The 11,136-nt window shown below is 37.8% G+C and overlaps 1 protein-coding gene across 2 annotated transcripts in view; it reads right to left on the reverse strand.

The window, feature by feature from the left end:
• Positions 1-11,103, reverse strand: part of Form3 (formin 3) — a 37,130-nt gene extending 26,027 nt beyond the window's left edge. The window contains exon 1 of one of the 2 annotated variants that reach the window (XM_071793356.1): positions 10,929-11,103. The gene's annotated coding sequence lies outside the window, so the exon portion shown is untranslated. The remainder of the gene's footprint in view (positions 1-10,928) is intronic. The other variant, XM_071793355.1, reaches the window with a different exon arrangement.
• Between the last annotated feature and the right edge of the window lie 33 nt (positions 11,104-11,136).

Genomic DNA, 11,136 nt, shown 5'->3' on the forward strand with positions numbered 1-11,136 from the left:
TTAGGGCAACCACAGACATTTCTAAAAAAATTAAAAATTTTTTTTTTAAAGAACCACTTTACCGATCATCGCCAAATTCAATACCAACCTTCCTTGAATGATACTTTATTGATTAAAAAAAAATTCAGCCCGATATCTCAATACTAGATTTTTCGCCCGCGCTTCGCGCGGGCTCAAAATCTATTCCCCTTTCCCCAAACTCACTCATTAATTAGGAGCACCTTTGATATTCTTCTCTTTGAATTTTTTTTTTTAAAATAAAAAATAATAGATAATATAATAGATGCAGATTAGCATATTGTCAAATATTTCAAAAACGTATAATCCCTTATATTAAAATCTTTAAATTTTATTTTTGCTCGTGCCTCGCGCGTTTTTACCCTCGTTGATCCACCATTATTAACTCTCTTTTATTTTCTTTTTTTTTATTTTCTTTTTTGAAATCATCGAAAAATTAGAAAATTTGGCACTGGTTTCAAGAAAATCAATTCTTAATAAAAATTATCCATTAAAAAAAATAAACTTATCCTCCAAAATTAAAAATTTTTGACTCCTATTTCATATATAATTCTTTAAGATTTGGTTAATTAATTCCCGAAAAATTGGAAAATTTTGTAACCGGTTCCCAAAAAATCGGTAACAAAAAATTATACACTTTATAGCAAACCCTAGGAAATTCTACCTTTATTTCATATACAATTTTTTGAAATTCGATCAATTAACTCCCGAGAAATTTGAAAAATTTTGTAACCGGTTTCCACAAAATCGGTAACAAAAAATTATCTATAAAATTATCCATAAAAAAATTTAGTTTGATATCTCAAAATTTACGGAAATTGGAGCAGAAATCGGAAACCTTTTTATTATTAGCAATTTTTCTATAAACTCATCGTAGCCATCCTGAAAAAATTAGAAAATTTTGAAACCGGTTTCCAAAAAATTGATTGTGAAAAATTATACACATCTTTGCCATCCCCGAAAAATTAGAAAAATTTAGGCATTGTTTTTAAGAAAGTAACGAAAAATTATCTTTAAAAAAATTTAGCTAATATCTCAAAATTTGAGGAAATTAGAACAATCACGTACCTACATTTTTTTAAACAAAAATCGAAAACCTTTTTAGAAAAATTGAAAAAACTTCGTAACCGGTTTCAAGAAAATCAATTCATTAATGAAAAATTATCCATTAATAAAAAATTAAACTTATCCTCCAACAATATTAAAAAAATTTTGACACGACTGCTATTTCATATATAAATCTTTAAGATTTGGTCAATTAATTCCCGAAAAATTTCAAAAAATTTGTAACGGTTTCCAAAAAAATCGGTAACAAAAAAATTATACATTTTATAGCAATTCCGGGGAAATTCTACCTTTATTTCATATGTAATTCTTTAAGATTCAATTATTTTCCGAGAAATTGGAAAAATTTTGTAACTGGTTTCCAAAAAGATCGGTAACGAAAAATAATACACTTTATATCACTCCCCAGAAAATTCTACCTCTATTTCATATACAATTGTTTGAGATTCGGTCAATTAATTTCCGAAAAATTGGAAAATTTTCTGATACCAATTTCCCCAAAAATCGGTAACGAAAAATATACACTTTATGGCAATCCCCGGGAAATTCTACCCCTACTTCATATATTTTTTAAGATTTGGTCAATAATTTCCGAAAAATTGAAATAATTTTGTAACCGGCTTTTAAAAGATCGGTAACGAAAAATTATACACTTTATAGCACTCCCCGGAAAATTCTACCCCTGTTTCATATATAATCTTTTAAATTCAGTCAATATTTCCCGAAAAATTAGAAGAATTAGAAAAATCGGTTTCCAGAAAATTGGTAGCAAAAAAAATGGCCACGACATTTTCATCCCCGGGAATTCTACCCCTGTTTCATATACTTTTAGTAAAAATTCGGTCCACTAACGAATGAGTAGTTCGCGTACATACAGACAGACAGACGTGACTTATATATATAGATTTGCGGAAGTTAGAGCAACCACATCAAATCCACACATACACACACACACACACACATACGGGCGCATGCGATTTTAATGCGATGTTTCGACATTTTAGAACACTCTGAACATATTAACATCAAAAACTCAAAAAACAATCTTTTCTTTGGTTTCTTCTACCCCTATTTCATATATAAATCATTTAAATTTGGTTGATTAGACCCAACTTTATACGCAATCAAAGGTTCATATACGAAATTCACGAAAACAAAGCTTCCTCTATGAGGAAGCAAAAGTTTACAATTTTTCCTTAACACACTCATACCATCCATACCACCTTATTTATACTTATTACTATCTATTCTCCTTTACTCTAATAATCTCTTTTTCTCTCCACAATTTTCTCAACACGTTATTTTTTACATTATCCAATTCATCGTTCGCCATATCTCTCCGATCAAGATAAATTTGTCTCGATAAACGCCCCGCGCGGGATTAATCGATCGAATTCCGCTCGGTCCCATCGTCGGGTACCGCGAGAGGAAGGAATAGCGCGGCTATGGGAGGAAATATAAAGGGGAAAGACCATAGGATTGCGTCACCGTGCGTGCGCGCGCGTGCACGTACCTCGTGCTAGTCACGCTTAAAAATAGATCGGTCGGATATTAAGGACCCACGCGAGCGCGGAGACGAGAGACGAGACCAGATCGGACCAGGCCAGACGAGGCGAAACGAGATGCACGCGATACTTATACCTAGGCCGAAAGAGCATCAGCAGACAGGCCACTGCAATTCCGAATATAAACGCAGTCAGGTAAAGGCCCACGCGATGATTCACGCGAGTGCATTGGGTGCATCGAGTGCCGTGGCTCGCTGCGTAAGCTAAGCACGCTCGCGTGCCAGGTACACGCGTGCGGGTGAGCTTCCTGCCAGTCATATCGTTCCCTCAACGACCATCGACGATCGACGCGACGCGACGGCGACGCGACCTCGAAGCGCGCTCGCTCGCTCGAGCAAGCGCACGCGTTTACGGACGCTGCCCATCTTAGGAAGGCCGCGGACGGTCTTGAGGTGCAAAAAACCAGGTGCGCCGAGCGTGCGACGAACGGTCTAGTTTCTTTTTTTTTCTTCGGGCGACAATTATTCAACGAATCCGCGGAGGATCGCGCTAAGGATCGCGCGGCCTCGCGATAATTGAATTGTTCGCGCACGCGCGAGCGAGTACACTGTTAAATATTAAACAATGTTTAAACCAATAGCTGGAGTTAGATAACACTTTGTTATTTTTAACTACCATGTCGAAATTTATTATTTTACCACAAACAGTATTATTTTAACTTCATTGATGGTTTAGTTAAATTAACGACATATTGAGTAGGAGTGGCGACCTATAGGAATAATTAAAAATGACTCCAAATGAGTCATTTGATAGTGTAGAATTCCGATATTCTGATTTATGAGATAAAGGTTCGTGACTCGATTCTCATGAGATAATTCGCTACGCGAATGAGAATGAGCAATCTTGGGACACACGATGTGTCCTTTTTTGTATATAATATGGGCAACAAGAACTCTTTTAGGTAGTCCAATGAAATTGAAGAGTTACGATTAACAGTGTACACTGTGTGTCATAAATTTATATTATTTTAACACAAAATACAGTATTATTTTAATTCCATTTGTTTAGTTAAATTAACGACATATTAAGTAGAAGCAGTGGTGACTTATAACAATGGTTAAAAATGACTTAAATTGAGTCATTTGACACTATGAATTTCACAGTAGAATTCTGATATTCCGAATTATAGGATAAAGGTTCGTGCCTTGACCTTCCTAGGATAATTCGCTGCGCGAATGAGAACGAGCAATCTTGGGATACATGCTGCTTCCTTTTTTATATACAATAATATGAACAATAAGAATTTTTTTAGACAGTCTAATAAAACTGAATAGTTACAATTAGCCGTACACTGTTAAATGTTAAATGATGAAATTTAAACCCAATACCTTGAGCATTTTGCTATTTTTAACTACTACATGTAATGTGTATGTAAATTTATTGTTTTAACACAATATAGTATTATTTTAACTTCATTGCAGGTTTAGTTAAATTAACGACATATTGTAGGAGCAGTGGCGACTTATTTTGACTATAAAAATTTAACGGTGTATGAATTAAGCGTTATCGCGTGTCATGGCAATTATGGGCGACGATACGCGATTTTTCTCGAAAAAGTACGCGTTTCTTGCGCAAGGACGTCTTTTTGGAGAGGAAAGGAGAAAGGGGAAGAAAAATGCATGCACACACACGGCCACTTCGGGCGGATGTACGAAATTGTATTCGGCAGGTTAGCGGCGACTTGACGATAGTTGCTAATTGTAGGCAGCGTAGGAAGAGGTGATCGGGCATACACTTGCACGTACGCGAGCGTATACACGCACCGCCGCCGTGCGTGTAAGTAAAATGGCACTCGCGGCGGTCGCTGGATACCATATCGGGCACCTTGTTGACCTCGTCTCTCCTCTCTCTCTCGTTTTCTCTCTGTCTGTTGCAGTGATTCCCGATCACTCCGTCTCCCTGGAGCTCATACGCTATCGCACTCCACCCCTCCCACGTCTTTCACTCGCGACAAAAGAGGTTTCGGCTGTCGCCAATGTCGTTCCCCAGCTTCGTCACGCCGAGAGAAGCGCGATCGACACGATCTCGATTCGATTTATCTCGCGCGATCCTAAGAAAAGCGAACGGGCAGCCTGTTACTTGGGCAAGATCGGCGCGATAAAAGCGGATTTCGCAGCTGCGTCGGGAAACGCGACGAGGAGCAGAGATTGCCGGTGCGCTCGGGATAGGAGCGAACTGGTTGAGAAATCGTTAGGAAAATTTGTATATTACTTGAACTAGGTTTCGTAAGAGGGAGGAGAAAGTCATCTGACGACACTCTTTCGTATTACAATCTAGCAAGAGTCGGAGTAGAATGGAAATAGCTAAAAGATTGCAGAATCGCACAAAGAATGACATCGCGACTGGCCGACTGGATGCGCATCCTGCGTAGTTCCTCAGCTGAATGAAATTCGCAGACAAGTTTCTTACATTCTCGAATTTTTATATTTCTTTTCGTAAAACTGTATTTTAGATTATTACGTTACGTTAAAAAATGTAAATTGCTATGGCCTGTACAGTAATTATGAGCTTACAAGAAAGATAATACTATTCATACCTTATTATGTTTCACATTCAGGGCCGAACGTTGTCTGATTCTGAATTTTATCTCTCTCGTGAATTCACAATTATTCTACAGGCCGATTTACGTTTTTTTAACGCAACGTAATAATCTAAAATACAGTTTTAAGGAGTATAAAATCGGCATTCGTAGAACGTATAAATCCCTGATGAGAATTCGATTGCCGAAGAGAATCGTGAGTAGGCGGTGCGTGTTCTCCAGAACGAATTATAATCTGGTGAGTTAGGCGCATCGCTACATCATGATTGGATAAAGGGTGAGCCTGAGTCTTGAAAGAACCCCCCAAAAAAAGGAAAAAGATATATTTCAGTTTTATGTATTCTTCGACATTTTCTCACTCCGACCGTTTTCCAATTAGCGGAAGATCCAGGAAAGATTCTAATGAAAGTCTTATTCTATAAGTCCATTACTCGAGTCTATAAGTCTATATTTCTACCAATGCGGATTAACTTTAATCTCGATTTAACTTACTTCTTATCTTTTCCTAATTCGTACAACTAGAAAAGGATGAAAAATAAGTTAAACCGACATTAAAGTTAATCTGCATTGGTAGAAATGGATATTAGAGCGGCGAATTAATGGTTGAGCGTACAAACACGTTATACGCTCGAAAAGCGGTTCCTCAAAAAAGAAAGAAATATTATACCTCGATTATTATATATAGTCAAAAAGGAACATATAACTGTGTCTAGTGACGGGTTATCTAGATTTAGATCCCGTACTTGCCTGAAATAAATATTATTGATTGATAATCTTAGGGCCACTTCGACCAACTATCGAACCGGTACCTCGATGAACGCAAGAACAGCACGATCATACATGAATCGCTTGGTTCGCCATCTCGTGTACATATGGAAGCTGGCCGATATTTTCGTTGTTATCCATTAGTGGAAAAAGGCACGCGAAAAGTGGGTAATGGTCGGCCAGTCACGGCCGATCGATTTTCTGTTCTGCTCCCCTTTTTTATTTCGTTATCCCTGCGTCACGATCACGTTTTTGTACGATCTAAGCGCTTTCCAGTTCATGTCAGAAAGATCTTTATTTTCCAACTCGAGCGACACGTAAAAAGTGCGCGCGAGGCGTCCGCATCCGTCGGTTACGCGACGATCAGAAAAGAATCGGGCAAAGGTAGGCATCGACGTCTCCATATAGGGCGCTAACCGAAGCCGGTGGAAGGCCTTTTAGATCCTAACCTGGGCCACTCGAAACCTCTTATGGGATGGCCTTGACCTCGCGTTGAGTTTGGGAGAGCCGAAGGTTTAAAGTTGTGCTAGTTTCGACGGCGCATTAAAAGCGATCACGAAATGGCGGATAAGATTTTCTGACCTTTTCAATATCTCATGTTAAAGCATGAAAAGCTTCTTATTTTCAACTACGTCTTATTTTATGTATTTTACTATACACGATAGTGCGATAAGTAATGTATAAAATGTAAGAAATAAAACGATTGTAAAGAATATTGTATCGAGATAAACTGAATAAAACTAATCGTTAGAGCACGCGATCTCTATATTTCACTCTTGGCACTGAATCTATTTTGTGAGACACAATTTGCGCGGATGATTGAGACAAATCAGTCGCAGTAAGCAGGATGCACCGGCAGTGCAACAGGTCGTCCCACGTGCTCAAGCTCGACGAAGTTGCGCGAAAGAAGAAGAAGAGATGACGATCCTCGAGAATCCGAGAAACGTGATTATAAACATAAACAATTTGCCAATCGTTTGCTGGGAAAATTAAGGTGAAGTATGCGTCCGAGCGACGAGCATATCTCGTTCGTTCGAAAGTATATCGTCACGTTTCTCGAAAGCCGACGTGAAAGCCGACGCGATGGCATAACGCGATCCGTCCTTGCCCGGAGCGAAATGAAATGCGTGATCCGGGCGCGCGACCGGGCATACTAGATCGTTAGTATTTTTCATCGCGCACGTGGCAGCGGCTTCGGCGAACTCGAGATCATTTGCATTCGACGACGATTTTGCGCGTCCTGTTCGCCGTTTACGTCCTTCGAGCGCGCAGCCGGAGTCGCATATTAAGCGATCCCGGTGATTGAACCAGTCGGTCGCGAAAGATCACTTGGAATAAACACGACGCGTCAAAACGCCTTTCAATCTTTAAAAATAACAATAATAATCAGATTGCAAATTGATTCAAAGTGTTTGTTAATGTGTCTCTAGTAAAATAGTAATTCTCAAAGATAGAGAAAGACTACACTGTTAAATTCGTAGTGTCAAATTATACTTTATTTGAATCATTTTTAACCATTTCTATATTCCTACACTATAAATATTAAAGGATGAAATTTTAACTAATACCTTGAGGTAACATTTGAGATAACATTTTGATATTTTTAATTACCATCATGTGTGTCGAAATTTATTTTAAAACAAAATAGTATTATTTTAACTTCATGATATACTGAATAGAAGTAGTGGCGATAGAAATGATTAAAAATGACTCAAATTGAGTAGAATTTAACTTTCAATTTAATAGTGTAGTAAGTCGCTGCTTCTACTCAGTATGTTGTTAATTTAAAAATAATGTTAATTTAAATAAACCAATAGAGTTAAAATAATATTGTTTTGTTAAAATAATAAATTTCGACACACATGGTAGTTAACAAAATGTTATCTAACTAAAAAAAAAGTATTGGTTTACATTTTATTCTTTAATATTCAACAGTACAGAGCGATTAATAAAAAGGAAAAGTTTTTATTTAATTTTCTCATCAATTTCTTCCCAACTTTATAGATCTTAACTTTTGTATTTTAATCTAAATTCGTAATAATTATTAATTATTAAGAAAACCGGAGGCGATGCAAATCAAACGATTCTTCATCAGCGCGGTTTGATTGTGGTCACCTTGTCGCAACGTGGTCATGGCCTCTACCGATTGGGGATAGTGGTCAGGATCGCCCCCCTCCCCCTTCACTTTTACATCCATATCTACGGTATTTCTTTGACAGTAAAAAAATGAAGCAATTGCGGACTGGTATAAAGCTGTTTATTTAAGCTGTTATCACTCGGATTTCGATTATTATACGTTTGTTCACTCAAACCATCGGCGCGTTTGATTGAGATACCGATCGTGATCGCGCATGCCGATACGCGAATCACTCTCGCGATGCTGAGTAATATATATCACACGGCGGGAGGGAAGAAATTCTCCGCCATTCCATAATTGTATGTCATTAAACGTGGATGCTGAGCGAGCAATTGACGAACGCTGACATGCAAATGATCCGCGATCCGACACGCAACAACGACAAGTAGAAAATCTTCTTAATGATCTCTTTCATGACCATTTAATGCATCATTTAATAAATGCGATTACTCAGGATTGAGGGTAATTTAATTTAGTTCAATTTTGTTTAAAAATTAACTTAATTTAGTTTAGACTTAGTTTAAGAGAGCGCGACTGTATTTTTTCAAAAATCGTTAAAGTTATCAGGATAAATCTCGATAAGAAATAAAAATTTTGTTTTTGTGGTTAAAAATTTCAGATCTTGCGCTTTAGGAAATATAATTTGGAACAGGTAAACTATAGTAAAATTGTAAATTCAAGTTTCGGAGACTGAAATCGTTTCCACCTCTAACGTCGAAGATACGATGTAATTTTATTACTGCAAATTTTTGTATTCTTTTGGTCTTCATACTTTGCTCCATCATAATTCTATCATAATACTTCTCCGTCATAAATCCATCATAATTATTGGCAATTAAAAGACTCGATCCATAAAAGATCCTACAGTCGTATTTTACGAATACAAAATTAGTGAATGTTGACCTTTTACGCTATGAAAAGATAGCTAGATAGAATGTCATATTTTGTTAAAAAGGCAAATTCATTGGATTTATTTCGTCTTAACGTCAAGCTTAAGCATATGCTACGTAATTTTTTTCTCTATTTCTATTATAGCTAAAGCTAGCTATAACATGTGGAAGGGGGCAAGCAATTACTGTTCTGGGTTAATTCCTTGAGATTTCTGATGTGTTTATAGGGCGTAGCATTAAGCTCCCGGCGTTTTTCCGTCGCGTTTTACATTCCGCTTGCGCGATTTAATTCCCTCGATCCAACGGGCTCTCTTTCTCTCTCTTTCTCTGAAGGCAAAATAAAAGATTGGATGAGATCAGGCCGATATTTCCAACCGATACATTTTCTCCATGCTTTGCAATCGAGAGCATGATTATCGCGCGGCGCACACTCGCCGTTTCTAAATGCCACATTTGTTTACCGAGTAACATCAGGGCCGGTTTCACCAAGACACTGAATTCGGAAACGATATGTATTGTTACATAATAATAGAAGTAAAATAATAGATAATAATACTCTCTCCGCGCATATGTATCAATATTTTAATATAACATAATAGATAATGACAAATATGATTTGCATATTCTGATATAATCCAATACGGTCTACGCCGATATCAGTTAAAACTGCACTCAATTGCGCAGAAACACATGAAAGACGTGTATATACTTCTACGCTGTTATTAAAATAATCTAATATCCATTATTTTGACGTCAAACAGAACGATTTAAACGGCACGTTAAATGAGATTTATGGCGTAACACAGAGCGCAATGTAATGTGAAAGTTATTTTATCGCGGCCTCTTGCACTTTATAATTAAATATCTGCAGTATCATTACATGTTATATATATTTCAAACAAACGCATATCTATTTTAACACGGTGTTCTCCACTTGTAAGTCGCAGCTCCATTGGATCAAAATTGATCGAAGTGGCCTAAAGCGGCCCTGTTCACGGATCACAGTGCCAGGCACACCATGCCAGCGGCACTAATCGCTTATCGCTCGGTGAAGCCGCACCTGTGCGACCATGGCACAAACATTCGACGATCTTTCTTCTAACGAACTGTCCTCCACGTCGCGAGAAACGCGAAAGTCCGAAAACGCGAACGCGCGAGAGAACATCACCTGTGCGGGTGAAGAGGCATTGAAGTCACTACGCGGCGAGAATCGCACACGGTGGTTCAATCGCGCAGCAGGTTTTCTCTTTTCTCCGTACTCCCCCGTTGTTTTTAACCAAAAATATGTATTCGACATGACGCTGTGCCCTACTTTACTTGATATCTGAAGGCTGTACATTCGAAGATGAAGACGAGACATTTAACGTTGAACAAGCGCGTCGAGAATATGAATGCACGGTCTGTATTACTGGCATGTCCGTTAAATATGATTACTCACACTGTTGAAAATAGTTTGATTTGGCTCTTGAAAAATTCATTTTCTTGAGACGTAAGACGTGAGATTGACATACCGATATAAATAAATCTCTTGCTCTCGTTCTTAATTATTTGCGTTTTAAAATCATGATCGTGCAAGAAAAAAATCTGTTGTTTGGTGAAATTTTTTTATAATTTTAAGATCTAGATATTATTGCTCTTTCAATGTAATAACAATTATATTAAATTATTCGATATAATAACAATTTAATTACACATGCAATAAATGAAGATATAACATTACGTATTTTAAACAATTAATTAAATGGTTACTTTTAATGTTTGCTTTTAAAATCTGTTTTTGGAAATCTGTTTCGGAATATTTTGTAAACCTTTTTCAGGTTTTTAAAATGTTTGCTAGATTTGCTAAAATGTTTCTAGACAAAGTGTCTGTAATAATCAATGAATTAAAAAAAAAACGATCCTGCTGATGCATCGTGCAAATGTAGAAAAAACGCGATTAGAGCCCTCACCTGCCTCGCTCTCTCATCGGATCAACGCGATGACTCCCGGGCCGACGGCGCACCGCCTGACATCCCGACCAACATCGGAGCGGCACGCGTGTACGCACTTTTTTCACCGAGCAGCGATTCGCGGAAACTGCGTTTCAGGAGCCCGCGACGACGCGAACGTCCTGTCGCAATCGCACGCGCGATTCGCGTCGAGCGCGTGCGCGATAGA

Source organism: Temnothorax longispinosus, chromosome 11, assembly GCF_030848805.1.
Source record: "Temnothorax longispinosus isolate EJ_2023e chromosome 11, Tlon_JGU_v1, whole genome shotgun sequence".
Classification (NCBI taxonomy): domain Eukaryota; kingdom Metazoa; phylum Arthropoda; class Insecta; order Hymenoptera; family Formicidae; genus Temnothorax; species Temnothorax longispinosus.